Below are 6,135 nucleotides of genomic sequence, written 5' to 3'. Positions count from 1 at the left end.
ATAAAGTAAGGAAATTGCTTGCCAAACATCCTGTAGCATTGCCGGAGTATACCTGTGTAAGCTGAAGATGATGCGTAGTGTAGTGCATTTACAATTCAATCTTGGCAAGGGGATCTATGAATTTAAGTAAATATAATTAAATTCAGTCTAGGCGAAAACAAATTGGGTAGAAATTGTGAAAAATCACGCTTTCATGCCAAAAAATAACCAATTTTAGATGGTTGGCGAATGTCCACTTCGCCCTCCTCTGGAACCGCCACTGCTTGCGTTTGTTTTTCACAGTTATGCCCATGTTCCTTCCTACGATGGTGCACTTGGAGTTAATGAACTGATTTGGACCCACGTGTATAAATAACAGACACAACACCTTCTTAAGATGATGCACTTGAAGTTAATGAACTGATTCGAACCCATATGTATAAATAACAGACACAACACCTTCCTACGATGATGCACTTGGAGTTAATGAATTGATTCGAACCCACATGTATAAATAACAGACACAACACCTTCCTATGATGATGCACTTGAAGTTAATGAACTGATTTCGGCCCACAGTTCAGAACATAATTGAGTCAAGAATGACAATACCATCAAAACTGCGATTATAAGAAATAATCGGTGACTACAATTCCAGTGGTCTAGATTTTGAGTAGTAACGTTTAATTAAGTACCTGTCCAGATAAAATTCAGACACTGCCCATATTTTAAAGTGGTTCATGGTAAAGAAAAACCCACCAAACATTTTTTTTTTCAATCTACATATGCTATATCTTTATTTAACACTTGTCCTTTCCATATGCAGATCTGTACTTTTAAGAAAATCATACATTTATTTCCCACTAAATTCAACCAAATCTACATAAATTTTATCTGAAAAGTGCAACAACCAAAATGACAAACTAAGACTAGTTTATATGGTCTGTAACTGATTCTGAATAAGAAATTAAAATGAATTCAGTGGGTTTTTGACATGCATGAATAACCTTATGTCTGATTTTTATAAAGACTGCTACTTAGATAGGCAAGTAGTTTGTATGTTTGAATACAATTAGGGGTTGAATATCTCTATTTGTGAAACCAATGTTCAAAGAATAGAAAATCGAATCCTTTTCCAATAAATCTATCAAGGGCAAATGATAAATTTGAAAGAATGTATTTTATAGACCATATTCCCTTAAGAAAAAAGAAAAGAAAAAACAAAAAAAAAAACAAAAAAAAAACTGGGTGAGCAATACTTTTAACCAAGTTCCTACAAATACTATTATACTTTTGTATCAAAGTTTAATAACGGTCAAAAAAAGTAAGTAAATATTTTTAGAAGTTTGTGATATAGATACCCCTGGTGCAAAGGGTTCCAGGCCCCTCCCCAAGGATAAAATGGTCGCTGCCTAAAGTGAATTACAGACGTCTGGCGCTTCTTCGGAGCATGTAAGATGCGTATATTTATATAAAAACAATGAATGTAAAAGCTTCGTTCTCGACCATGCGACACGAGCACGTTCAAATATTAGATGGAACCAAACAGTCACAGACCTATGGTACTATAAACTGACCTACAAATGTATAGACGTTCATACTCCATTCAATAATCAGCCTATGTAGTTAGAATCATACCCATCAACCAACGTTTTTTGTGCGAAAAACTATAACATAATATTAGGCAAAAATTTCACATTTTAGTGACGCGCTTAACGGTAACTTTTTGAATTCGACTCTGTGTTTTCAAAATGCTGGAATTTGTTTATCGACATTATTGTATATTTGTACAATTGGTGGACGCATTCTTCAACAAACGGTCGACATTCCAGTGGGAACAAATTGTGCTCCTCTACTCGCTTTATAGCTTTTCTGGTCAAAAGGAAGGGACATCCTTAAGCCATATCTTTTGGTCTCAGTTTCCGCTATATAGATGTTTTATCGTTAAAGAATCATACTCTAGTTTCGGGGATTACATACATCGCATCTTCCCAAGAACTTATGGTAAATGATACTATTCTGAAGTCAGCCTCATATCTTGACCTGCACTAAGAGGTCAGTGGTAAAGGAAAACTATTGACCAAACTATACGACAAAGGCAATGACTTTTCATTCCGTATTGTCAGCATTCCTTTTAGCTGTGGCAACATCCTTTCAGCAACTGCGTATGTTTTTTTTATATCACAACTCATACGTTATGCCAGACCTTGCTGAAACAAAGCAGACTTTTTGTATCGCGTTAGCCTCCTTACAAATAGGCTCCTGGAACAGGGTTTTGAAGTCAACACTACAGAAATTTTGCAGTCATCAAAAACTCGTGGATCGTTACGGTGTATCCATCTGCGCCATAGAACCGACTAGTTCGACTGATCATAGTTTTCCTTAACTCTACCCAGGACTTGACTTTTTCTAAGCAACTCAGCGCTGTTTCTTAAAAAACAGAGGACGCTTATCCTACCGATGCACCTGGTCCATGCTTCCAGTTTTTATTGGAGCCCAAGTTGCTCATTTACTTATGTTTCTTTGTATATATTGTTTTGCTTATTTTATGTTTTTGTTGTGTTTGTCTGTTTTTCCTGTCTGGTCTTTGTACCTGGATTGTGTTCTTCTGATATCCGGCAGAATCTTGGTTCCCCTTGATTACTCTTTCAGCTTGTCCCAAGTAACATTTTTCGTTAATCATATAAACTAAGCTATGTTCCAGTAAATACCAAATGTAAAACATTTCACTACATGCATTGTCAATTAATGAGGATCTGGTAGTCTTCTTGGTGATATTCTATGTTCTTGTGATGTCTCGGAAAAATAACTCGTCCCATATTGAAAGAGGAGATGCGTCCCGTATGAAAAAACGAAAATAGCAAACTGATTGTTGAAGCAAAGAACGAGGACTATGAATGAAGAAAGGGACTATTATTACTCAATAAATTTCATTTTGCTAAAATTTACGATTGTTCACCGAAATTACCCCTAAGACTTAATGTTTTCAAATTTGAGTTATTTTACTGAGGCGTACAAGATTGTCCTACTTCCAGTACGAGACTGACTGAGGTTGGCAGCTATGGATTGTTTGGTAATGCTCTTTTACGGGTTACATTTCACGAACGTTTAAAATGTTATCTTTCTCAATTTTAAGAAAATCCATATTTTATCCTTATCCGTTGTAAAAGATTAGACAAACGTCACTTTTTTAGTCTGACAAGATTGTCCCAGTAGCTAAAAAGGACCCCCACCCCAATATTTTGCGCCGCTAACAATCATGACGCACTGTTACGCTTTCATGCAAGAATCATATATAAAAACCGGAAATGACTGTCAGATAACTAAAATATAGTTCAATACTTCGTTTACGGAGGGCACATTAATGATAGTTTATCGATTATTTTTTGCTCTTTTGTCCAAATTATATACAAAATCAAATAAAAAAGAGGGTTGCTACTGCTAGACCGCCGTTGGACCTGTCACTACCTGAGTTTTATATGTTACTGGCTTGAATTTGAAATAAGCAATTTTTACGGCCTCTTCGGCCTCTTCGATATTCCTCTCCTTGGTGTTTGGAAGGTAACCAATGTTTTTTCACACTGATGCTTACCTACGTGTGCTGAATCATGAATTGTTGATCACATAGTAAAGTTGTTTACAAGTACGTAGGGAATTAAGCTAAGAACTTAAAACATTAATTTCCACACACATACAAAAAAAATTCCACTCTTTGATTCTATTCAATATTTAAGTACCATTCTTGTCTAAACCAAACCCCGAATAATCTAAAAACCTATCTAAACCAAATCCGGAAAAAAATCTAAAAACCTGTATAAACCAAACCCTGAATAATCTAAAAACCTGTCTAAACCAAATCCGGAATAATCTAAAAACCTGTATAAACCAAACCCTGAATAATCTTTTAGCTTGTCTAAACCAAATCCGGAATAATCTAAAAACCTGTCTAAACCAAATCCGGAATAATCTATAAACCTGTCTAAACCAAATCAGGCAAATCAGGAATAATCTAAAAACATGTCTAAAAAAACGAAAATAGCAAACTGATTGTTGAAGCAAAGAACGAGGACTATGAATAAAGAAAGGGACTATTATTACTCAATAAATTTCATTTTGCTAAAATTTACGATTGTTCACCGAAATTACCCCTAAGACTTAATGTTTTCAAATTTGAGTTATTTTACTGAGGCGTACAGGATTGTCCTACTTCCAGTACGAGACTGACTGAGGTTGGCAGCTATGGTTTGTTTGGTAATGCTCTTTTACGGGTTACATTTCACGAACGTTTAAAAGGTTATCTTTCTCAATTTTAAGAAAATCCATATTTTATCCTTATCCGTTGTAAAAGATTAGACAAACGTCACTTTTTTAGTCTGACAAGATTGTCCCAGTAGCTAAAAAGGACCCCCACCCCAATATTTTGCGCCGCTAACAATCATGACGCACTGTTACGCTTTCATGCAAGAATCATATATAAAAACCGGAAATGACTGTCAGATAACTAAAATATAGTTCAATACTTCGTTTACGGAGGGCACATTAATGATAGTTTGTCGATTATTTTTTGCTCTTTTGTCCAAATTATATACAAAATCAAATAAAAAAGGGGGTTGCAACTGCTAGACCGCCGTTGGACCTGTCACTACCTGAGTTTTATATGTTACTGGCTTGAATTTGAAATAAGCAATTTTTACGGCCTCTTCGGCCTCTTCGATATTCCTCTCCTTGGTGTTTGGAAGGTAACCAATGTTTTTTCACACTGATGCTTACCTACGTGTGCTGAATCATGAATTGTTGATCACATAGTAAAGTTGTTTACAAGTACGTAGGGAATTAAGCTAAGAACTTAAAACATTAATTTCCACACACATACAAAAAAAATTCCACTCTTTGATTCTATTCAATATTTAAGTACCATTCTGTGTAAGAATCATGCAATGGGTGGCACATTATATTTCTCAATTTGGTCTTTTTATCTCAAATATATTCAATACAGCTAGAAAACAACTGAAAAATTATTAAAATTTATCCTGAAGCATCTGTGACGTAGATATTTTTTCACTCCTTATATAAGGAAAAAGTGCGGGAAAATTTTCCCGGCAATATTCCAAAGTGTATTTCAACTATAAATTTGACCTATCAATATCTTAAAAAGGTAAATTTTACAAACACTTTGATGGTTATTTCTGGAGGTTATCGGGTGTAAATACTTGGTTAATGCAATATAATCTGTGCGTTTCCTTCATGTACCACACTTTATACACATTTTGCCCGATTCTTAGACGGAGAAGTACTTAAATGTTTAAAATGATAAGAGTGTGACCATTTGATACTGATTGTGTTTGTCCTACTGTGAATCCGGGTGAGCTTGGAAGATTTCTTCAAATGAAAATATTTATTATTACCATGTATAATGGTTTGTGTTTATATCAATTTGGCTTAGCCACGCCCTTGTATCTGCGTGTGTGTGTCCGGGGCGGGTTTGGTAGGTTTCTTCGGGTTCAAATATTTATTTCGCGATGTTTACATCATTTTGGCTTAGCTCCGCCTTTGCCTATACAGGGGCGGATCCAGGATTTTAGATCGGAAAGGGCGGTGGGCACACAGATAAAAGTTCACCGAGCGGAGCGAGGCAAACCATTTTTTTAGGCTAAATGTTTGCAATATTATTCTAGACTGGGTGCAATGTAGATATCTTTTGTGGTAAAATTAGCAAAAAAGTAAAGTTTCAACCTAAAATCGCCTAAATCTACCCCTGACAACTCATGCTTTGCAAATTTTAGGGGGGGGGGGAAACACGCCCGCCACACCCCACCTGAATCCGCCCCAGCTATACATGTACATCTGGGCGGGCATGGAAGGTTTCTTCGGATTAAAATATTTATTTCACCATGTTTTATGGCCTGTGTATATATCATTTTGGCTTAGCTTCTCCCTTTCCTGAATTTGTGTGTGTCTGGCTGGGCTTGGGAGGTTTCTTCGGATAAAAATATTTATTTCACCATGTTAAATGGTTTAGGTATACACCATTTGTTTAGCAACGCAGAGTTCACGTGACGAGACTAACATACCCCACTGTTTTATTACAGTATATAAATTAATATTCTGAGTTAATATACCTCCCGATTAAGAAGGTTCGCGCAGTTTGTTCTTTTT

This window comes from Perna viridis, chromosome 13, assembly GCF_037379345.1.
Source record: "Perna viridis isolate PV_CMFRI_1.1 ecotype Kerala chromosome 13, ASM3737934v1, whole genome shotgun sequence".
In the NCBI taxonomy this organism is placed as follows: Eukaryota; Metazoa; Mollusca; class Bivalvia; order Mytilida; family Mytilidae; genus Perna; species Perna viridis.
This window is presented reverse-complemented; position numbering follows the sequence as displayed.